Here is a 24,977-nt window from a genome sequence, read left to right as displayed (position 1 = left end):
TGTATGTTTGTTCCTTGGGGCCATTTCCCTTCTCCTTTTGAATCCGATGCTCTCAGGTGAGGGCATTTGTTTTAATGATGGAAAATGTGGTTCTTGGTGGGGGGAAAAACACCCACACCGTTGAGAGAAAGTGAGCCTCTGGTTGAAATGGACTGTTTGGCTCAAGAACGAGCCTGCTCGTGATCCAAACCCTAAGCTTGTCTTCCGTAAAAACACATATTGATTTTCTTTCCTCCTCCTGTTTCCTCATGTCTCTCCTCAGCTGGAGCAGCACACATGGAGCAGACAGGAAATTCCTCGGGTGTAAAAGCCCGCTCTGGCTTCCTGTTTCGTTAACTTCTTGTTCTTTGGTCACTCTGGTCCAGGCAATCACTCCATTCCTTTGGTCTCCCACCTCCCCAAAGTGATGCTGATTGTTCCAGACTGTGCGATATGGCACGTTGGATGACAGATGAGTCATGAAGCGGCGGAAGTCATGAGCTGGCTCCAGTTGCACAGCGGCCCGCCCTTTGTTTTCAACACACGCGCTTAGCAACGCGACGTAACGTGATTGTTATAGATGAAGAAATCCTCCCAGGGGCTTTTTAGGGGGTAAAGGTTTGTTCGTTGCACTGTCTGCAGTCATCTCTTTAAAATCAACACGTGTTTTTATGTACAAGCGCTCAACAGTATGAAGGGGACATGAGTGGCTTTCATTCCGTGGGATGTTTATTATCCTACATGTCGGAACATCCACAAGTAATGTTTGATGACAACATGACATACAGGATGCACAGTATTTTAGTTTATAACTGGCTTAGCAGAATGTGCACAAATAACATAATAATAAATATCAATATGAGAAGTCAAACTTCAAAAGTGCAACGTGATTCATTCCAGGATGCATGGTAGAGTTGTTTGAATTTAAAAAATGAAATAAAAATTAAAGCCAGATTTTAAACATCTTAAAAGTCACACAAGTTGAAAAAAAATCAACACATTGTGTACTTACCATTAAAATATGCATTCTGAGCTTCTCTTATTATTGACATTTTGCCACTTTAGTCCTACTGTGCTGAGCAACAAGGACAGAGAAGTGCATTCTTTTGTCACTACAGTCCTGCTCACCATTATTGGCACCCATGAAGGTAAAGTACATCATGTGGAACCTCTTCTGAAAAAAAAAAAAGAGTTAACTAAAACATTTCATTTTTTTTATAGAGAACTTGTTATTTATCTGAAAGACCAAATTATTAAAAAAAAAAAACAATTTAAAACAATAACCAATGGGCATAAAAAAATAGAAAATTTAAAACATCCTCTGTCACTGGTATTGGCACCCTTAACTGTAAATCAGTATGGAAACACATTGTGACTCACCTTTGGTAAATCACAAATCAGAATTCCCTGTTCTAAATTGTCTGTGCCCAATTGACATGATTTAACCAATGAATGATGACGCTGATGTTTTAAAAAGCCACCCGTTATCCACTTTTCCTTTGAAACAAACCAAAAAAAGGAGCTGTCTGAAGACATCAGAAGTGCTATAATTCGCAAACACAAGACCTCCAAAGGGTATAGAGCCATCTCCAAAGATTTTGGTAGCTCTGTTTCAGCAGGGCGTAGAAAGTTTGACGAGCATGGAACCTCCATAGACATTGGGGGGGGGACGAGAGAAATTGATGACAGGAGTCTTCAACGGTTGGTGCAAATGGTGGGGGGGGGGGGGAACACCCAAAGACCTGTAAGGCAACCTGGAACGGTCTGGAATCATGGTTTCAAGAAGTACCATACGCCACACACTGAACCAAAAACAGGGTTTCATGGGTGAAGACCATTCCTGAGACAGACATAAAAAAAAAAGAATGGCTAACCTTTGCCAAGGAGTACCTGGACAAACCATAATTCTTTTGGGAAAATGTTCTGTGGACGGATGAAACAAAAATACAGCTTTTCGGCAATGCACGCCAACAGTTTTATTGCAATGAAGCTTCCAAGGAAAAGAACACCCTCCTTAAAGTTAAGCACGGTGGAGGATCCATCATTTTGCGAGGCTGCTTTGCTGCATCTGGCACTGGAGGCCTTCATCAAATCACAGGAATCATGAAATCAGAGAATTATCAAGACATTCTAGGGGGACATGTCCTACCAAGTGTTAGACAACTTGGTTTGAGTCGAAGGTCATGGGTCCTCCAGCAAAACAAAGACCCAAAGCACACATCCAAAAGCACAAAGGAATGGTTAAAAAAGAAAAAAAAATACTGTTTTAAAATGGCCAGCAATAACTCCTTATCTCAATTCGAATGAAAATCGCCAGCAATAACTCCTTATCTCAATCCGAATGAAAATCTTTGATATGAGCTGAAATGTGCCATTGCGAAAAGAAACCTGTGAACATTCAAGAGCTTGAACAATTTGCAAAGGAAGATTGGGGGGGAAATACCTGCGGAGAACTGCAAGAAGCTTAGAGATGGCTAAGAGTGTGCAACCAAATATCAAAGAGGGGTCCCATTATTTCCTTTGTGGAATTATTTTGGACATCCAATTAAAAGGTCCTGATGATATAAATTTGGTACATTTCCATTTATTTCCAAAGATATTGTAGAGATCATACAAAAAACGAAGGGGTGCCAATAACAGTGAGCAGGACTGTACATCACAACAAATCCGGTTGCCATAGCATTATTTGTGTTGACGTGTGTAAACCGTCTTTATTTCTCTGGTGTGTTCCGAGTTCTAACTTGAAATGAACAGGGAGTCGAACGTGGTCAGCGGAATGCCTTTGTTGAGTCCTCCAAGTCACACTGTGTACAGGAAACAATAATGAGTGTCTATTTGGTTGTGGCTCTCTTTGGCCACATCAGAAGCTTGTGTGCATCATCATGTCATTACGTCATCACTCACCAGAGTGTGAACGCCAACTCACGTATTAACAACAGCAGAAATAATGGAAGTGTTTTGGTGTCAAGAAGAAAATGTGTCCAAACTTGTTACACATACATTAGACTTATCATTCTGAACAAAAATGTCTACTGAGCAACCTCCATGTGAGCTGGAGTTTATCCCAGCTGACTTTAGGCAAAAATCGAGGTACACCCTGTACCAGGGGTAGGCAAGTTGGGTCCTAGAGAGCCGCAGTCCTGCATGTTTTTGATGTCTCCCTCCTCGAACACAACTGAGAGGCTCCTGCAGAACGTAATTATGAGCTGATAATTTGAAACACCTGGGTTGCGGGTAGGAGAAACCGAAAACATGCAGGACTGCAGCTCTCTAGGACTGAACTTGCCTGTCCCAACCCTGGACCAAAGCTTTGGAAAAGAAAGCCTGGTCAGTGATATGCACGGGCGCCAGACCCGTCGCCAGAGACCAGGCTTAAGGGGGGCAAATAGACTCAGTTTTAGAGTAATATTTACACTTGGAAGAGAGTAAAATAAAGAATTGAAAAATAAATAAATAAAAGTCACTCAAGGGTTGAGGAACTCACGACCTTCAGCTCGTGTCAGCTGGAATTTTCGTAACTCCAAGACCAAAAACATCTTGGAGCTAAGCAAACAGTAGAAGTGGCGAAGCTCAGGTGGTACTGGGGCCGTCTCCTAACCTGAAGGTTCCTCAACCCTTGAGTGACTTGTATTGTATTTTTTAATTCTTTATTTTGCTCGCTTCCAAGTGTAAATATTATTCTAAAACTAAGTCTATTTGGTTCCGCTCAATATAGACTCAAATTTAATCTATATAGAGTCAAATTTACTGTGCAGTCACTATCGTCACCTTCCCCCTCTTGGCCATCGTCCTAATTCTCTTAGCCATCTATACGCTGCTCTCTGTTTGGTTTTCATCCACGTCGCAGCGGATATTTTCCCTTGCAATGCAGCGAGGAGAATAAAAATGGCGTGAATGTCTCAACCATCCTCTCTACACTGATCTACTGTAATATGCTGGAATTTTGACAATTGAAGAGATGATTTTGCATATTATGACTTACACACTGAAATCCTGTTGACATGTTTTAGAGAGGACAACCATTCGACTGGAAAAACAACTAATCCAGTTTGATCAGCAAGATCCATTCATTTGGAAAATGTGCTAAATGTGGGCACATTGTGCTAACTGTAGGCTAAATCTACACAACCATTAGCACAGATCCACTGAGGCAATTGAGACATGTACTAAGACATTGGCAATTTGATGAAAGCAATGAGAAATGCCATTCCGTTGAGACCAATTGTAAGGTAGTTTAGTGATTTGTCCATGGTATTTTGAAAATGTCATCTCAGTTTCAAGAAATGTGCCAAACCTATGGAGAAAAACTGTAATAAGGAACCATTACCTGTAATTGCATTATCCCATTCTACCTCAATCTTACTAATTATTTGCCGATTTAATGGTGAATACAAGTGCCACATCCAATATGGCGGATGCGCTGACATATCGCTTTGAACGGGCCACCTGTTGGAACGGTGTCTGCAGCAGAATTAAAAAGAAAAAAGGAAAGTAAAACGGTTAAAACCCAACCTCATTTTAGATGCTCAAACGATATGTGGCTACCGTGGTTTCTTTTTTTCAAGTGGCTCTTCAGTTGCCGACACTAATGTAGTTTGTTCCTCCTCACTTGCCGTACGCTGGGCGTGTGCCCCAGTGTCCTCGGAACTATTTACAACTACGTACGTTTTACAAGCATGTCTTGCCACAGTACACAATACCAAACAAAAAAAACTTGCTTTAAAAAATATGCATGACACTTGGAACACACCAACATTGACATAGCCTATTTGTCACGTATGCCAGCGTACCTAACATTATTTTTGGTAAGTAACTTTCCTTTTAGTATATTTATCAAGCCCAAAGGAAATGCTGGAATAGGCTGCCCCCTGTTGGTTTGGAGTGTGTAGACATCCATTTGCTAGCACTTGAAATTTAACATGAATATATGAAAAACGTGGAAATGCCAGCAGGCCTATCTGACAATAAAACAACAACTAATAAACATGAGCAAGCTTGTAAAAGCGAGTCAAGACCCTCCCATGACCCTTGCACATCCACCCACCCAATTTAGCATTCAGCGCGTCATATTTTATTTGGATGGCCTATTTGTCTCTCCATGTAATGATGTAGCCCCATATACCCCGCTCTTGTGTTTTTGTACACGGTCGGCCATTTTATGACATGTACAGCCTCGGGGTGTTGTTTCAAACACACACACACACACACATACGACTGTTGGCACATTCCCTCCAATTTGCTGCTGTGTTCCCACACCCACTCACACCCACTACCCAAATATGTTTGACACAATGCACATGGAAATAGTCGCCCCACTCTCCCTTAAGGTTACACAAACACAAACATGCCTTATATCGCATTTTCACAAGAGTTGTCCATCTTCATCATTGTTCTTTTTGGTCACATTTAGGTGTCCAGTTAACTCATATCTACCCACAGGAAATAATTAAAAAAGAATGAACTTTTGCAGGGACAACATTTTTGACTAACTTAGTGACATTTTATCAGGTATAACTGTCGTACAAAAGAAGTTAAGCACTCTTACGGTCTTCTTTTCTTAAAACCCCCTGTTGAGGATCCTTTGTGTTTTGGAAGAAGTGTAGCTTAAAAGCCAAAGAAGAAGCAAAAGATGTAATCCTTGTTTTCTTGCTGAGCTGACTCATTACGAGGAACGCTGCAGTTCAACCCGTCTGTTTCTCATATTCTCACTATTTATTTGTGTTGTTCTGATTTTGGTCTTCTTCTGAGCTGGTTAAAGTCACATGGTTCCTCTGCTTCGTATTGAGTCACGCGGTTTCCAATTTGAACTGGCTCTTTCAGGTTACCAAATATGGCTCCTCAGTTCTCACCCAGCAGAAGACCTTTAAGCTTGTGTCACAGCGACCATATGGGAGCGCCAATGAAAACAGCACCACTAATGTCATGACTCCGCCGTAATTAATTGGCCGCATGGCAACATGTTTTTCTTCTACCTCTGGAAGTTCCTCAGCGTCACTGCGCTGTTTACATAAAAATTAACAATGTTGGGGAAATGCCACCCGTGCCTGGGATGTTAGATAGCGCACTACAACAAAAGCCCACCCCTTGCCCGCTGCACTTTTGTTTGCGGCCAGTTGACACCCGTGACATGAAGCGAGACTTCATATTGATTTGCGTTATGCAAGAAAATATGGCCTTCAGAGTCCCCTCATTGAAAATACACAACCGCAAATAAATACTTGCTTGTAATAGCTGTAAAAAGGGAAGAAAAATGATAAGGTGGAACTCAACCTTAAACATTTATTGAAATATGTTATATGTGACCTCACTCGTGTAAATATGGCATTATGGTTAATATTGCGTTATGAGAATATGAGTTAGCAAAATCCAGCCGTTTTTTTAATTATCCATTTTAGGGGGCTGCCATTTTGCCACTTACTGTCGACTGAAGATGACATCAGTGTTGCTTAGGTCTCAGGTAACAACCAATCACAGGGCAGCTTTCGGAAAACAGGTAAGCTGTGATTGGCTGCTGCCTGAGCCCTGAGCAACATTGATGTCATCTTCAGTCGACAGCAAGTGGCAAAATGGCCGCCCCCTAAAATGGATTTTGCTTCATAACCCAAATTCCATAAAAGTAATATAAATCAGAATGGCACGTTTAGACTAGTGAGGTCACATATAACATATTATTGTCAAGAAATTTCCACCTTAATTTTGGAACAGATCTTACTATGCAAGAAATATGAAGTACACACTTTATTTACTTTAATGGGCCACCAAAAATTATGTGGCAGGCCAAATCTCGCCCCCAGGCCTTGAGTCTAACACCTGTGCACATCAGTGCACTATACAGTTGTGTAAAAATAAAAAATAGAAAAACTCAAACATGCTGAACATCGAGTCCACGGTGTTCTGAAACCTCGTCCGAGGACTTCCTGATGTATGTCCTGTCTAGACGACCTTGAGCGGGAAAAGGCGAGCCGCTGTTGAACTCAGCGGAGGTCTTACAAGAATGCCGCATGCTAGCAAGCAATGTCACGTTCAAATAAACGTCATGTGCGGGTTTGGCTTTTACAGTGCGACACCTCCAGGCCTCCTTTTATCCCGGTTGTTTATGTTCACTTGCTGTCCAAGGCACGCTTGCCTTATATAGACGCCATCAGTGGGCGTACGATCAGGCTTACGTCGCCTCGAGGTGAAATCCAGTGCAAGTGGGAGGTCTACCACAACACAGGGCAAGGACATCAGAGCACCCGAAATGATTGACAGTGCAATGTCAGCAGATTCATTAAGGAGCCTCGGCGAATGTCATGTCCTCAGTCTGGATTGGGTTTCTAGCTAAACAGAGTGAAGCATGAGAACAAGCCAGTCGAAGCAGACGGGAAGTGAGGTGTCTTCTAATGAAAGGCTGCGAGGTCAACGGCGTTATTATCGTTCAGACGCAGCTTTTCTGAAATGTGACACATCCTTACGTAGAATCCACACCTGTTCTCTGGTCCCGTTTACCTCTCTGAACCGTGCAGTTATTTGTTCAACAGTCTGGTTAATATAAGAGCCCCCTCTGCCCATTTTATAGCGAACCCAAGTGTATGTTTTCAAAACGCAGTGGTTGTGTATAGTGGTTATGTCTGCTTATTTTCTGCATGGTCGCATCAGCAATGGGGTGGTCTGTTCCATTATTAGCCCAGCTGGCTGAGGAAGATTGCCACCACAAATGTTTAAACAGCTACATTTTAATTCATTCATTGCTCCATCCAGATCACCAAAATTCCAAATGGCTTCACACTGTTGATAGTGTATAAAAAGGCTTGTTAAAACAACAAAGCTATGGTAACAATAACAGTAACTTTCTTTATCGCAAAACTCAAAGTTTTCAATTAGTAAAAGTAGAATATGAAAGTACATATACAGTATGTGTAATGTATGTACATCTCCGCCGCTCCACACCCTCTGCCAACAGCACCCGCCACCCAGATATCGACAAGCTACGCTCCCCGGCCTACTCTCAACACTATGCAATCTAGGTCCGCAACAGGTTCTCAGCGCTTCCGGATCCCAACTCTGTTTTTTTTTTTTTTTTTTTTTTTTTTTTAAAAACAACAAATCAATTAAAAAAATTTTAATAAATGTTTTTTTTTTTTTTTTTTTTTTTTTTTTTAAATACATATACATATATATATACATATACACACATATATATATATATATATATATATATACATATATATACTTTTTTTTTTGTATGTGGGTGAGTATGTGTATGTGCGTGTGTGTGTGCGTGCGTGCGTGCGAGCGTGTGTGTATTCATCAGTTCACCTAAAGCCCATTAAAAAAAAAATCCCATACTAATAATATAATATAATAATAAATTGCCAAATGCAGAAACATCAATGTAAGTTATCACGATGTAGTGGCTCTCTCTAACAGACAGAATTAAGTAACCGGAATTAGGTTAAAAAATTCTATATACGTAGACCATGTTTCTATAAATTTTGATATTTGGTTTTTATTTGAGGCAGATATTTTTTCCATTAAAATGTGATTTATTTGGAGGTTAGACCATTGGTCGATATTCAGAGTTTGTTTATTTTTCCAGTTAACAAGAATTGTTTTTTTAGCGATAGTAAGGGCTACAAGTGTAGATTGAAATTGTTTATGTGGTAAATCAGTTGTTGTTAGGTCACCTAGCAAACACAAGTTTGGAGATAAAGGTATCCTACAGTCCAAAATAGCGGAAAGTTTTTCTAAGACTTTAGTCCAGAAATACATAACCGGAGTACATAACCATAAAGCATGACCATAAGTGTCTGTAGTGTTTTGTAAGCATTGGAGACAAATGTCGGAGTCTGAGAGTCCCATTTTCTTCATCATATATTGAGTAATGTATGTTCTGTGAATAACTTTATATTGGATAAGTTGTAAATTTGTGTGTTTTGTCATTTTAAATGCGTTTTCACAAACTTGAATCCAAAAGTCAGGTTCCGGTGCTATAGACAAGTCTGTCTCCCATTTCGAGATGGGTAAAGACATTTTATCAGTATATGAAAGTAACTTATATATTTTTGAAAGTTTTTTTGTTGTTGTCGGAGAAAGCTTGTTAATATCTTTAGCTAAAACAGGCGGTTGGAGCGTACCCCGAAGTGTTGGAATTTTTTTCTTTATCATATTTTTAACTTGTAGATAATGTAAAAAATTTCCGTTTTTTATATTGTATTTTTGGAGCAAGGATGTATATGATATAAACATATTATCTGAGAAGAGATGGTGGAGATGTGTAATTCCTTTCTGCTCCCACACAGCTAAATGAAACGGTTGGTTGTTAAGTTGAAAGTCGGGGTTATGCCATAGGGGAGAAAGTCCACAGGGCTCCACTTGGGCTTTTGTCAATTCTAGTGCCTTCCACCAGGCAGTCACGGTGGCGGAAATCATTGGGTTTTTAAAACAATTATGGCGCTTAATCGATGTTGTAATAAAGAGTAAATCTCGAAGTCTGAGGTTATTACAATCCTTCTGTTCTAGTTCCAACCAACAGTTAGTGTCTCTGTTGGGTTGTGCCCATAGAACGATATATTGTAGCTGGTTAGCTATATAGTAGTACATAAAATTTGGTGCCTCTAGACCACCTTTGGATTTGCTTTTCTGAAGAGTAGATAGACTAATCTTTGCTTTTTTTTTATTCCAGTAAAATTTTGTTACGGCTGAGTCCAACAACTGGAACCATTTAGCCGTAGGTTTAAATGGAATCATTGAGAAAAAATAGTTTATTTTAGGTAAAACTTTCATTTTAATGGTGGCTATTCGTCCTATTAGAGAAATAGGAAGATTATTCCAGCGCTCCAAGTCACTATAAATGTTATCCAGAAGTGGAGAAAAGTTTAAATGAATTAAATCAGTTAATTTAGGTGAGATTTTTATGCCTAAGTATTTTAAATTACCTATAGGAAATGAGTAGATCCCAACTCTGTTGAAGAGAGTGGTCACATGGTCACAGTTCCCCAGCACCCTCCGCACCACTGACTCTCTGGACCTCGTAGAGATGTCGCAGTGAGGCTCCAGGGTCACACTGGCAGCTACAGGCTACTAAACGCCGAACGCAGGCGCCACCTCCGTCGCGACAAGGCTGCCTGGCTGAAGGACATCGCCAGGGCAGCTGATGAGGATTTCCGAAGAGGCAACGTACGTTCTGCCTTCAAGAACATCAAAGTCCTGCGCAGCGTCGGACATCATCACCAGACCTCCCTGCTTCCCGGTCTTGACGGCTCCATCATCACAGAGACCCCGGCGAAACTGGAGCGTTGGCGCGCACATTACTCAGCCGCCCTCAACAAGCCCGCGCCCCCCCATTCCGCCGGCCTTCAGCGTTTCGTTGATACACTCGATCACTCCTCCCTCACTTGCCAAAATAGAGTCCGCCATCAGGTAGCTTCCCGCGGGCCGCGCCCCAGGAGCGGATGGGATTACAGGCGAAATGCTGCAGTTGTCCCCGACGTCCTCCACCCTCGGCTCTTTTAAATCTGCCGCGCCATCTGGGCAGTAGAAAGAGTTCCACGGGAGTGGAAATCCGGCGTTGTGGTGTCATTCTACAAGAACAAAGGTGACAAGAGAAACCCTGCCAACTACCGCCCCATCACCCTTCTGTCTGTGCCATCCAAAGTCGTAACTTCCATAATCTTGCAGCGTCTTCAGCCCTACCTTGTCTCTAAGCGCCGCCCACAACAAGCCGGCTTCACCCCAAACCGCTCGACAGCTGACTGCATCCTCGCCCTTCGGATTCTAGCCGAGCAGCGGAGGGAAACCGACAGCCCCTCCTCACCGCGAACATCGATCTCAAGGCGACGTTCGACTCGCTCGATCGAGGTGTCCTCTGGCTTCTGCTTCAGGGTTTGGCATCCCACGCAAATACATCAACATCCTGCGGGATCTGTACACAGATACAACATGGACATCCCGTGCAGGCTTCTGGTCTCGCAGCTGTTCCGCACCAGCTCGGGCGTGTGGCAGACCTGTGTGGCCGCCCCCAACTTGTTCAATGTTGCCGTTGACTACTGGGTCACCTCGTCCCTCGCCCATTGCCCAGAGGTGTGTGCTAGTCTCAGACCGACGTGTCTCTTCTGATGCTCACACACTTGATTACGCCGACGACATCGTCCTGCTTGCCACCTTCCTGGACGCCCTCTCGGATGCTCTGCTTATTTTCTCGGAGGAGGCCCTCCCACTTGGACTGGAAATCAACTGGGTCAAGACCAAGTTACAGTCGCTGATGGATCCGCTGATGGTCCGACCTCTGGTACCACTTGGTCGTGGTCTAGAGGTGGAGGTCATTGAGGAGTTCATCTACCTTGGGTCAAAGTTTGCCACGAATGGTTCCTGCGATCCCGAGATCCTGCGCCGACTCCAGCTGGCTCGCAGCGCTTTCGGCAGACTCTCCAGGGTTTGGTCGAGCCCCTCTATCAGCTTGGAAAACCAAACTCCGCCTCTTCGACTCCTTCATCATCCAGTCCTACTCTACGCCAGCGAAACACGGACGCTCTCAGCAGTTATGCAACGCCGCCTGGATGCATTCCACAGGCGTTGCTTGAGGAGCATTCTTTGTATCCGTTGCTACGACTTCATCGGCAACGAGGCTATCTACGCCAGGGCAGGAAATCCATCAATGGTCTGCAACCTCATCAAGAAGCGGCGACCATCTGCTCGGTCACGTGGCTCATCTGGACGACTCAGTAACGGCAAAACAACCGATGCATCTCAACCTCCTCCTCGTGGCTGGCGCCACCAGCCCTCTTTCTGACCATCTGCTTCGGGCCCAGGACCGAGACGACTTCAGACGACTGTTCCCAACTGTTAGATATTATTAACATTTAAATTCTTTATTTCATATATTAACCATTGTTATACATTATTAACATTTTAATTCTTTATATTAACCATGTCGAAATGTTTTATAGATGTGAGATAGTGTTGAACTCAGTATAATTTGACCTTGAACTAAGCTGGAACATATTGTTTGGTCTAAAAAATTTATTCTCAGTGTTCTGTGCGAAAACACATTTAGTCCTTGACAACAGAATCTGCTTCGAACACACACACCCCTGACTCTGTTTGCGCCATCGCTCACGGAAAAGTACCCAGAGAGTATGTTTTGTCTACAAATGAAAGAGAGGCGGTCGGTTTAACTATAAAAAGCCATCTTCCCCGCGGAAGAGACACATTCGGCACTCTGAAATTCCACCTGTTACGTGATGTTTGGAATCTCTCACGATGTCCAGAGATCTCTGTTTTTTATTAAATCATTTTTGCAAAGGTGTTTTTTCTTACATTAAATCTGTCTTCATATTTTTGGAACACGCAAAGAGGAAAAATAAATTTATTCCTCTTCACAACGGCCACCTAATTGGCGATGCGACCACTACTACTACTACTACTACTACTATGTACATCTATGTTATAATTGGACCTTGAAATAACAGTTTTAAAATGACGTGAATGCTACATTAGCAGGGAATAAAAAGGACCACACAACCACTATTGTTGCCAAGGTGACCAAATATTATCTACTTCATGGACCAGCCAAGATAGATTGCATGTCTTAGTATTAACATTGCTGTTCAGTTGACGTGATAACAGATAAGCAGTGTTAGAATTTAGCATTTACATAATTTGATTTCTTTAACTTTTGACCATGCCATACCATGACTATATCATATGTGTACCGTTTACCCCTAACCAAACGTTAAAGTAGCTTCAACCTCACATGTAGATTTTTATTTTTTATTTTTGTACTCCTCGGCTTCTTGGTTTGTCCCTCCACAAACTTTGGTGGCGAGACAAGCCAAGGAGTAAAATTCAGGTTTGGAAATTTTCTTTAACTTGGGAGAATTTATTGCGGCAACACAGTGACTTAGTGGTTAGTGTGTCTGCCAAGCAGTTGTGAGGTTCGGGATTTTTCCGGATACTCAGGCTTCCTCGCACATTCGCAAAGCATGCATGTTAGGCTAATTGAAAACTCTAAATTGTCCAGTGTAAGTTCACTATATGTTCTGTGCAAGGCTAATTAGGACATGAAAGTGAATGAATGAAGCCCCGGGTCATCGACTAAATCTCAGTAGATAGTGCAGGTACCTAATAAAATGTCTGAGCACATCTTTTTTTACTAAAAATGCAAATGCTGTTATAAATCCTTAACTTAAACATGTAGGTTTCTGTCATTACTTAAACTAAAAACAATAGTCTGCAGGGAGAAAAAAAAAGGATCCAGTCAGGAATTTTTATTGCAGCTGAATGGAGCTCAAGGATCATCTTGGAAAATCTTTCCAATGAGGCGCTTGGCTTTCAGGACTGTCCTTAATAGTCAATCTGCTGCAGTTTATATGACTTGTCTCCAGGCCGCAAGGAATCCTTTCTTCCAAGAGCGAGTTGTGGACTATAAATAGCTTCAGCATGATACATTTTGTGCTGGCTTGTAAGGTGGGCTGAGCAGGTTTGCATTCAGCAGACACGGTGTTCTTCGGAGGGCCAAACAATCCCAGAGTTCCTGTGTTTGTGTTTAGGAATGTTGTGTTGTGTGCTGCTGATGAAAAGCTCTAAAAATCACAAGACAAAACAAATCTTTTACACAACTTAACGACGGCCGCATGTTGTTGAAAGTGTTGAAATGCGTGTGTGACAGTCACGCCCAATTACGGTCATGGCATGAATTGCATTCAACCCGTCGTGTCATATAAATCTGATTATTAACGGCTTAGTGAGGGATCTCCTTCACTCTGCAGCTACAGTCAGTCCTCTTTTGGGCTTGGGAGAGTGATAAGTTACACATTCAACAAACCTTTTCTTTCACATTTTCACAAGTGGAACAACCAGCAGGAAGAAATGATCTCACCAGCGGTTACCTTTGTATAAAACGACAACAGAACAGTTTGTGAACAGTGGAGGTTTGTGTCACTAAATCCTGTTGGTGGTTGAAGTGGAGGTGCTACAATAACCCAAATGTTGTCATGTGACCCCACACTTGACCGTGCCTGACCAGCTAAAAAATGGGAACAGGAGAGCTGCAGTTAGCTTTCACTTCCTTCTACCATCATGGCAATCGTAATACGCCCAAATATACAGTTCATATACAGTTAGACACACCCGCCACTGTATGTCGTAACAAGAATGTTTGGAAACTTCACGTGTAAATACTGAAGATTCAACCATAAGGGCTACCTGTATAATTGTGCACGCAGGTGAGTAGTGAAAATCTGCAAATAATTGATGCACACCCAAAAAGCTTTGAAAAGATGTTGGAAAATCACTTTTTTCTGGAGAGCTCAGTACCGATTTGACATGTCATCATCAATGCTCTCTCTTTCTTTTTCTTTTTAATTTTTAATTTTTTTATTTTGTATGTGCGTGTGTGCGTGCGTGAGTGTGTATTCATTAGTTCACCTAAAACCTATTAAAAAATCCCATACCGTTCACCTAAACCGAACACTTCCAGCCAGAGTTGTGAGGCCGTCAGGAGACCCGAGGAAGGACCAAAGAAAAGAGGGAAATCCCTTTTTTCTATTAGACAAGCCTATGGCCTGACTCACTAAAACTCCTCCCCTTATTTCAACATAGTATAGTACTTTGGCCCCAAAATGCCACCGAAGCACTATTTATTATGAGGCATGGCTTTGCGTACAAAAACAGCAGAACGTTTTTCAGCGAATAACAGAGGAAACGCCAAACAGTGAATGTGAGGGGGTTCCACTGTGTATATTCAATAATTATAAACGATATATATATATAAATAAATGGTACTTCATTTATATAGCGCTTTGAGGGGCTTGTAAGGTGGAAAACACTCGACTACTCATTCACACAGCATCAGGAGCAACTGGGGGGTTCAATATCTTTGCTCAAGGATACTTAGTCATGGTCATAATGGCATGATCATTTTGAGGCCTAACAATGCAATGCATTTATTGTTTTGTATTTACACCGCCATGGTATATTCCAAATTGTGCCACTTCAGAACAAAACATTGGAATTGTGACACACAAACCATGTTGTAGTCTAATGCAGCTGTTCTGGTGCTACCATAGCATTGGTGAAGCAGTGATTCTTCTTAATATAAAGTCAAACTAGCTTTATTTTAAATGCACTTGTTACATGCTGTTGCTTTTTTAGTATTTTCACCTGGTTCCCTACCTACCAAACAATGTCCACTCACCTGTGTCTCTTAGTCTTAGTCTACTTCATCCCAGACAATTGAGAAGATGTAAATAAGAAAATGTGCAGAAAGTCAGACTTTATAGTCTCAAAGTACAAGCAAATTCACCAAGACTTTGATACAAGAGAGATGACTACTTTCTGTAGTTTCAGAAGAATTTCCAGTTATTTACAACGATTATTTTTTTAAAACCAGAATGCTTGTGAAGAATTGGGCTGATTGCGCAATCTGGGACACCGAGACATGAAATCAGATGATTCATAGTGCACATTTTCTGTGATTAAGATGTTTGGAGACTCAGCCAGTCATGTGTGTGTGAGACTCTGGGTGAGAGTGAAAAGGAGCTTGGCTTGAGTCTCCCGTTCAACAAGCGCAAACGCTGTGCACAGGAGACGACGCAAGCAACAGAGGAGGCGCGCTGCCTTATTTAGAGGAACGTCGGGAGACTTGAGCTTGAGTCAGGAGGCACGGGGGGGCGTTCATTAGAGGAAATGAATCAGCATGAGAACGCAAACATCAAGTGTTGGTGTCCATGCTCGACAGGTATTACCATGAATGGTCAGCGCCTCTCGCCAGTGAGACATTTCGACTCCAGGTGGCAGAGATGAATCACAATACAAGCTAACGCTCACACTTCCTGAATGAGCACGCTGGGGAAAAGACAGTTAAAAAGCAAAATGTCATTTTTTTTTTGTAGACACAAATGATTCACATGCTGTACCCTGCAACTCACTTAAAATGCCAAGTCAGTATTTTTCAGAATGACAGTTTTTACAATTTACAAACATTCATCATAGATAGGCCAGCTAGCAAGCTAATATAGGAATGACTCCGCAATCTGACAGCCGGTAATCTCTCCATCATTTCTAAAAAGGTTTGCTATCTCTGAGGCAATTTAGTGACAGCAAGCGGTCTGCTTTTTGTCTTTTATGACAGTTTGAACAGTCGTAAAAGGACGGTCTTCAATGTGTCACACTTGATGATATCTGGAGTAGCCTCCATCGGCACCATCGCTAGTCTAGCCTCTGTTGAGACGTCCAACCTGACCACTGAGTGGAAATTATTTGTCAAGTCTTGTGTTAATCCTCTCAGTTGAAACATTGCTACAATGTGGTGAAACTACCAGCGTGAATTTTGCTTCAGAAGTTGGACAACATTGTACCAATACTTGCCGCTTTGTTCAAGGTCGTGTGGCGTGGGCAACGTTGGTTTGTTGTTACCGTTGTACAGTAGTAGTTGTAGTGGTGGTAGAAGACATAGAAGAAGCTACGTTAGCTTGACTGAACTACATTACAGTTGAAAACTCTGCTACTTGACATACCGTGGTGAATGACATGCAAGACACTTTGTACAAACAATCAGCAGAACCAGCTGCTCCTCTATTTGTGCCCGCCAATAATGCAAGCGTTTTAATCGGTTATTGTTTGTGTTTCTTGTGACATGAGCCATCTTGTGTTTGACCATATGAATAAAGGGTTTTAATTGTGATCGTAGGTATTGAAACATTTACAATTGTTGGCTTTGAACAAAGCTCAAAAAACACTCAGAGCATATCTCACATAATCACTCAGAATTATGCAGCCAAATAACTTATTTCTAAACAAAATTGTCACAAAAAGTACACGATTGTATACTACAGCTATACTGAAATTATGATGATCTTATCTCAATTTAGTCAGAACATAACTCAGTGGGAAATTGGGGCCTGATTAGTTGAACACAAGCTGATATACTTGCAGGAAATGAAGAAATGTACATTTTATGACCATTTAAGTGAAACTGGATCATTCCCAGCTGCATACCTGTGAAGTGGATCACTGTTTTAGAGACACGTGACAACCAAGCCTCTACTGATGTTTATGGGAAGAGAGCACAAATGCTCCAATTCAAACGGTCACCCGTGAGATTGTGCATATGGTCGAGTTCTTGATCTTCTGTCAACTACTTTTTCGCTGTCATCTTTAGAGAATAATCTCGTCTGAGTGTGACGTTTCTTCTATTCTGACACCTCTCTTATCACTCATGTGCTCCTCTTGGTGCATGGGCAAGGCTCAAATTCCCAAAAGGGAGTTAACGCTCACTCATCTGCGTGTCAACTTCAGCCTCACTCCTCACACACGTCTGCTTTCTGTTAGCCATTTGGTCCAAGCCCGGGCTTGTCTCCTGCTGTAAATAAGTGTTTCCATTTTTACAGTCGCCATCCCCCACAATTTTTTTTACCATGCATTAGATGTGATAAAATAGTGAGAAATTAGCGAGTTAGAGTTATCTGGAATTGTTAGTGATACTGTCATAATTTGTTTATGCAGATTTTAAGACCAATTTAGCATTTTCCTTAGTTGTATCAATATCCAAACTTGCATCTGGTCTCTTCTTCCTTTCCTTCCACTCCTGACATTCCACAGGGAACTGTACACTCTCAGAAGCCAAGTTAAGATAAGTCAATCAAGAATATTTTAGTCAAGCCCTTGATAACTTCCAGGGAAGCTCTGGAAGTTATCAATTTAGAAGTTACGGTCCTCCCAGTGATGAGAATAATCCATGTGACGAGCCAAATAACATCCTTTAACTGCGATAGCGAGCCAAATGTGTCATAAAGTTACTTTCCCTCATGTTCCACCACCGTGGCGCAGCATGTTGTCATGTCTGTAATTGCTTCCATGACTCTCAGTTGTGGTGCGGGCCATACTGATGATGTTAGCCACAGGTGGAGGACAGGCCAGGCTCAGCTGGGTGGGGTGCTGTGCTTTACTGGCTCAGCGGAGTCCGTTAAAGGAGGCGCGGATGCTGATGACATAGCGATGAAATGCTGTGCGTTGCACTTTCCTTTGTTCTTCAGACGCTTTCGCTTCTATCTATTTATCTATCTATCTATCCATCCATCCATCCATTTTTTTTTCATTCAACACAACGAACTGGTAACTATAGTCTCTTTCCATAAAAAGCCTCGCCTTCAATTATGCACACTGTTTCTCCTGCACTTTGTCATACAAACACAATCCCGCAACTAAAGACGGTATGTTCAGTATGAGTCTACTGTATCATTGGATTTTCCACTTGGAGCCATAAAAGAGATTTAGACCGGTTTACTGCACTCAGCAAATGGCTGAACAAAATCTTGTCTTATTTTACTGCGGGGAGGTGGCTAGCAAGCTAGCAAGCTAGCTAAGATAGATAGATAGATAGATAGATAGATAGATAGATAGATAGATAGATAGATAGATAGATAGATAGATAGATAGATAGATAGATAGATAGATAGATAGATAGATAGATAGATAGATAGATAGATAGATAGATAGATAGATAGATAGATAGATAGATAGATAGATAGATAGATAGATAGATAGATGTGCACCTTCCTGCAAATGTTCCTCAGTGTTTACTTATTTTCATAAGTAAGTTTTCTTATTTATTTATTTATTTTTTATTCTTCACATTTTCATGCATCATCAAGCTGCCTTATCCTGCTTTCCCTTCCTCCAAAACGAATTTTAAGAAGTCGGGAATTGCATCCACGTTTTCCATAGAAATTGCAAGTGAATGATGAGGATATATTAATGACTAAAACTTTTGACAAAAAAATTAGTTATATCATTCTATCCCAAGATAGCACGTTGTCCTCATTAGGTTCAACGGTGAGCTGGAGCCTAGCCTAGCTGAGTGGTCGCCAGTAATTTGTGTTTGACCATGCGTCCGCTGCAGGCAGCAAATATACTGTTACACTAATTGACAAGTGTAACCCTGTGGTTTGGTGATGAAGTGCTGCCTCTGTGAATGAAAATGCACGCCATGCTGTCTTCAAGGGGGGTTACCATTTTCATGTGTTTTTGTTTTGTCTCAACTAGTGACCACCCGCCAACCCACTTCAAGTCGTCACGGTAACGTAAGTCGCAGTAAGTCATAGAAAAGATTGACTGAAATGAAACGTGAGAAATCTTTTGACACTATTAACACAAAGCCAAAACAACACACTTTTCGGTTCAAAATGCTGCCATGTACCGGTGCACATGCTCGTCTCTCAGCCTTCACGTGTAACAAACAGAAGCAGCTGCAGCCCCAAACTCAACATAAAAGGTTCACGTGTGGCTTTAAAGTCATCATCAGCAAATAAACAAAAAAGGAGACCCTCAGGTGATTCCACAAAGAGCACGTTGATCCACCTGCCGGCTAGGAGGCGGAGCTCAGCAGTTGAGTCTGTGATTAGTAGTGTTTAGGGGGCAGAAGGGTGACCTCTCCTTGCTGGGTGAGTGCTCACACTCTGCAGGGGCCTGATGAAGAGGCCCGAGAACGGGGTCACATGCTGACACACTACGGTGCTCTCTAATCTAGTGAGACCAAACACAGGCCGGAGGGCGGTTGGATTTGGTGGGCACGAGCAGCCAATTACTTGAAGTATCTCATGTCTAGCTAGATTAGAAACTTGACTTCATCCCAACGTGCAACGTGTTTGATTTCTATACAATTTCATCACTATTTAAAAGTGTCTTAAGAATTACTGATAAAGGAAAAGTCAAAAAATGTCTTTACAATAATTACATCCCTGAACATGCAATTGTTTAGTTGGGCAAATAGCTCAAATTTGCCCAAATGAAAGGCAACATTTATTTATTTTAACCCATGATCAATCATTAAAAAAAACTTTCAACACAGCATCACTATCATTAGTTAGTTAATGGACAGGATGCAGGTTGGCATTGTTCACACCAAAACCAAATCCCACTTCTGTGAGATCCCCGTAGAAGTCTGGTGGGAAAAGCGGCATATGTCACAAAAGCGCTCAACCATAATGTTTTCCCTGGGAGGCAGCTGGAGCGTGGGATGGATCCAGTGTTGACCTTTTGGCTCCTAATGCATAATCTCCATGTCTACCAGTTTGTACTGCTCAGGTAAAAAAAAAAAAGGGGGGAGTGGGGGGGTGCTAATTTTTTAAAAACTTTAAAAAAATTGTTTAGTGAGTGTACAGAACACCTCCCAGGATAAAAACACACAACTGAAAATCAAACTTTTGCAAACTTTGATCGCATTTGACTTTTTTGCTCTGATTAAAAAAAACATAATTTTCTCACCAGTTACTCGGTTTAAATAGATATTTTTCCACTGAATGCTAACTTACTCAAGTAATATTTGGAGTATAATTTAGTTTTACCTGAGTCACAGTGGTCTTAATTGAGTAACATTTCGACAACTCTACTTCCGTCCAACCTCTAAAAACCTTGCAGCCATGAATATGTAGCTAGCTTCGTTAGCTTTGCTAGCACCACAGATAGCAACTAGGCCACACACGAGCTTTAGGAGAATAAATCATAGAAATGCATTGCTTACCTTGGTGCAGAATCTGTTGATTTTTTCAAGGGATGTCAATGACTTGTGCTGAACGTCTACGTTTGTTTAGAATATGCATTTATCTGGTGTAATTTTGGGTTTTGGAAACCAAACTAAGACACACACACACACAAAATCCCTTCAGCTAACCATAATTACATTTTAAAAGTGAAAAATAAATCAAAAACTACACACATGAATACATTCAATGAAGCACGTTAAAAAAAAAGTGTTGGACAAAAGTGAATTTTTATCCAATTTTAACAGTCTGTCGCTACAATAGTTATAAAATAAAAATAGCAAGGCTGTACTGTGTAGTTCGTTTTACCAGCCTAGCCTCTTCTTTGTTCTTCTACTACTTTTACAGCAGTTTGGATGTCCTGTGGCACCACGCTGCCTCTCACAGGTCAGTCTTGGTACTACATTACACAGATGTTTTTTGGGGAGGAGACTCGTGTTAGTCCATATTTATGCGTGTGGTGTGCTGTGTTGTTCATCCCAAGAGCAGTAAGAACATCTATAGTACTGCATCCATCCATTTTCTAATCCTTACGAGGGTTGCAGGTCTGTACACAACACACATCCCTATTTTCTCCATATCTAGTGTGGGGTAGCTGACATTTGAAAAATGTATGCTAAAAATCTAGAAATGTTTAACAGGCTTAAGTAAAGCACATTGTGTGAAGAAGAACATTTTTTTAACTGTACTATGGTTTGAAGGCAGCGTTTTCCATCCTGAAGGTAAAAGTGGAATGGACGATGCAGCTGGACAGTGAGAAATGTGTAAACAGAAACCACTTAAACATTCCAGAGCCTCTTGCTGGAAGCGATCTGTTATCTATTAATGTTTCCAAATACTTACAAACATTGACATCAGCTGAGCTCACAGATGCCGAACTGCGATGAGCCAAAACGCCCAATGAGGCCAGCAACCCTGATGTGTTGTACATCGGTATTTCCAGTCCCTCACACGGGAGCGAGGGGGGATCCTCTTTCTGCAAAATCCCTCGAGAACGATCATAAATAACCCTCTCAAGTCATCTGGGATGCGTAATTAATTTCCAGAAGCCATTCTCCTACGATGGCAGTGTTTTGACCAGGCCTTTCTAAGGCCGTCACCTGTTGGTCCCACGCTGCGCCCGTTGTCTGAACTGCAACCCGAGCCTGGACCCGAGACTCACGGCCAAAACTGACTGGCAGATGGTAAATATGAGCATTTGACTGAAGTGGGAACGTCCCTTGGTGTGCAACAAAAGCCTCGCATTTTGTTCATTCTTCTGACAAGCACCACACACTTGATTTGTTGTCTGAATGTGTGTTTGTTGACGTGCCCACACGCTTCTGTAGTTTATGTTGTGCTGCTTCCATTGAGTGAAAATGCTCTTATTGTCTTTTACGAGGCAATAGGATGTGTAAAGCATGCCATAATCCTTGGGATATTTTCACAAAGGCCTGTCACAGACATGTTATTGAGATAGATGGGAAGAAGAAGAAGAAGAAGTTGTTGTTGCTGTCAAACGGTGCTGTCAAAAAAGACACAAGAAAAAAGAAAACACACACAAAAAAAACACACACAAAAAAAAAGGTCTAATCAGCCAGTCATTTTTTAAGTTATTAAATACCGACAAGGCTTGCTTCGTCTTTTTTTTTTTTTTCAGGAAAGCTCAGTATTGTTCATTCGATTTGACATCATCATTGCTTTGTCTTAATCCTCCTCAATGTCCTTACAATAAATCAAAAACAAAAGGTTGACATTTAATAAATCTACAACTGTGAATAAACTGTTTTGCCATTATTATCAAAGTATTGAGCATCATTTCCCTTTTTCTGTCTTGTATTACAATCCCAAACTTAATATTCTTGAAATCCAGCGCTGAAATGCTAACCAAAATATCTAAGAGGAAGAAGAAGCTCACCAAAAAGTTTGGATATTTGTTTTGGGCAACATGTTTATTTTCTTTTTATTTCCGTTCTGGTTTGTGTGCTCCGTTTGAATTGGATTATAGCCGTCAAAAATTCATTTGAACTATTTCTATTAGTTTAACATGTTTTTTTCCCACTTTTGTTAAGAGTATGAAAACCTAGGAAAAAAATTATTGTATATTTAGAACAGATATAAAATTTGTGATTAAACCTGAGTTAACTAGTGAAGTCATGCAATTAATTACAATTAAAAATTGTAATCGCCTGACGCCCCTAATTTTTAATAATCTTTTCTTTTTCTTTTTTATCGCATAAGGTGAATCATTTTTTTTATTGTAATTAATCGCATGACTTCAATAGTTATGTTATGATTAATTACAAATGTTATATCTGTTGAAAATGTACAATAAAACATTTTTCTAGGTTTTTATATTCTTGTTAACAAAAGTGGGAAAAAATTTTAACTAATAGAAATGAATTTTTGACGTCTATAGCCGTCAATGGCAGTGAATGAGTTAATAAAGAAAAAAAAAACATTATTGTTTCCATGACAACCCTCCCTCCACACCCGCCACAGTTTTGTCTGTTTTTTGCTTTCTTTAACTGTTTTTACAGGTACAACAGTGGATCCATGTGTGTAACAGGAAATGAGGTCACTTGAATGGGAATTTTTTTTGGTTTGCACAGCACACTGGGAACATAGCAAGGACTAAACAACATGGATGTCAGAGATATGGTTATTCACCAGGAGTGACGAGGTGGTTAGGGACTTTTTACATGATTGAGTCAAAGTGTGCTTTAGGGAATAAGACACATGGACAGGAAGTCAATCCACATCCTTTCCCAGATTCACAAAAGTGTTTTGTACTACTTGTTCTTGTGATCAATAGGGTATAATAACAGTAGGGTCAACTTCCATTTTCAATAGTGCTTGTTGTGCTCATTAGGGTCACAGGTGACACATACAACCATTCACAATCACACCTATGGACAATTTAGAGCCTTAAATTTTTTGGGGGGAATGCTTATTTGTCCATATGTGCCCTGTGACTGGCTGGCAACCAGTCAAGCGTGTCACCACCTCTCGCCCAAAACCAACTCGGGCTGCAGTTCATCCGCGACTCTAATGGGAACAGGATTTCTGGAATATGATATTGCATATTTCTGGAAAATGATATCGCAAGGAATATGATATCGCAATTCAACCATTGACCCTTTGAGCCATGTTGAGAGCCATCTGGGAAAATAACTCAAAAGTTAGGGGGGTAAAGTGCCAAAAAAATACACATCAAAGTTTTTCATAATCGAGCGTCCTGAGAGGTTCATCAGGAGGAATGTACAAAGAGGTGAAGTCATCTGTTTTGTGCACGTTCCCATTATGTTGCCCACTGCTGTTAATGCACAGAGGCCTTGCTGTGAGAACATTTGCAATCTAGGAAACTTCCACCACGAACAAAGCCGGGCACAGGGCCAGACACTGAGCTAATGGGATGGATTTCATTACAGAGCTAAGCTGGAAACTATTGTTTAAGTTATTTCACTTCTTTCTTTTTCTTTTTACGGTGAATGGTTATAGTAAAAAACGTATAGATAATAGTGACGGGCCTACTTGACCTCGGTCTGTAGAGATTTCCTGTCAAGCAGTTTACGGGCTAAAGTTGTGACATCGCCTGATGAGCATGCAGTGAAGCGATGCTGCCCTCGGCTGGCCATCAAATGTACTGCATTCAATAATGTCCAACAGTGGAAAAAAATACTTTCGTTAAAATAAAGTTAAACCAGGGCCGGTGCTAGCCATTTTGGTGCCCAAAAGCATAAATGCTTTGTGGTGCCAAACCGCTGACAGAAATGAACAATATCTGAGTATTTGTCAGTTTTGCTTTATTTTACCAAAAAACGTGTCAATATTAATGTTTCAAAAACTCACAAAAATAAGACTCTTCTTTTTAGGAAGCATTTAATTCTCGGGCATTGTCTTCTTTATTTCTCAAATTAATATGCTATATGGAGTATAATAATATTCAAAATAAAGAATAAACCTGCATTTGGAATATATATAATTCTCATAACATTCAGCACAAAAACTCTGGAGCTCCTTTGAATAAGTTCCCTGTAAACAACAGTAATTAACAGAACACTAAAGAGAATAATTTTACGGCAGAACTATATAGCTATTAAAACAAATACCTTTTTTAAGAAATGAAAAAAAATATGAACAGATTTAGACCTGGGTATGTTCATGTGTACAGTGTGCAAATAGATTTCAGTTACATCATTTTATGAATATATCTGCAATTTAAGTATGAAAACAAAGCTATTTTCATGTTAAATATCACATTACATTTCAGTTATTTTCCCTAATTTATACATTCTGAGGCAATGTGAGAATAGTAATAGTTACTCAATAGTTAATCTATTCTCAAGTTAGGTAACTTGAGAATGGCAGTGAATGAGTTAATAAAGAAAAAAAACATTATTGTTTCCATGACAACTTAACTTGAGAATAGCCAACATTAACAAATTGACAATCAAGAAGCACTGTGAACAAATCAAAAATTGACAACACACATACATC

General features: G+C 40.8%; 1 protein-coding gene across 1 annotated transcript in view; it reads right to left on the bottom strand.

Annotated features, from left to right (window-relative positions):
* Positions 1-20,780, bottom strand: part of itga5 (integrin, alpha 5 (fibronectin receptor, alpha polypeptide)) — a 75,437-nt gene extending 54,657 nt beyond the window's left edge. Inside the window, exon 1 of the mRNA XM_077575829.1 lies at positions 20,480-20,780. The gene's annotated coding sequence lies outside the window, so the exon portion shown is untranslated. The remainder of the gene's footprint in view (positions 1-20,479) is intronic.
* Positions 20,781-24,977: the final 4,197 nt, after the last annotated feature.

The sequence above is a fragment of the Vanacampus margaritifer genome, chromosome 1 (assembly GCF_051991255.1).
Source record: "Vanacampus margaritifer isolate UIUO_Vmar chromosome 1, RoL_Vmar_1.0, whole genome shotgun sequence".
Lineage (NCBI taxonomy): Eukaryota > Metazoa > Chordata > Actinopteri > Syngnathiformes > Syngnathidae > Vanacampus > Vanacampus margaritifer.
This window is presented reverse-complemented; position numbering and strand designations above follow the sequence as displayed.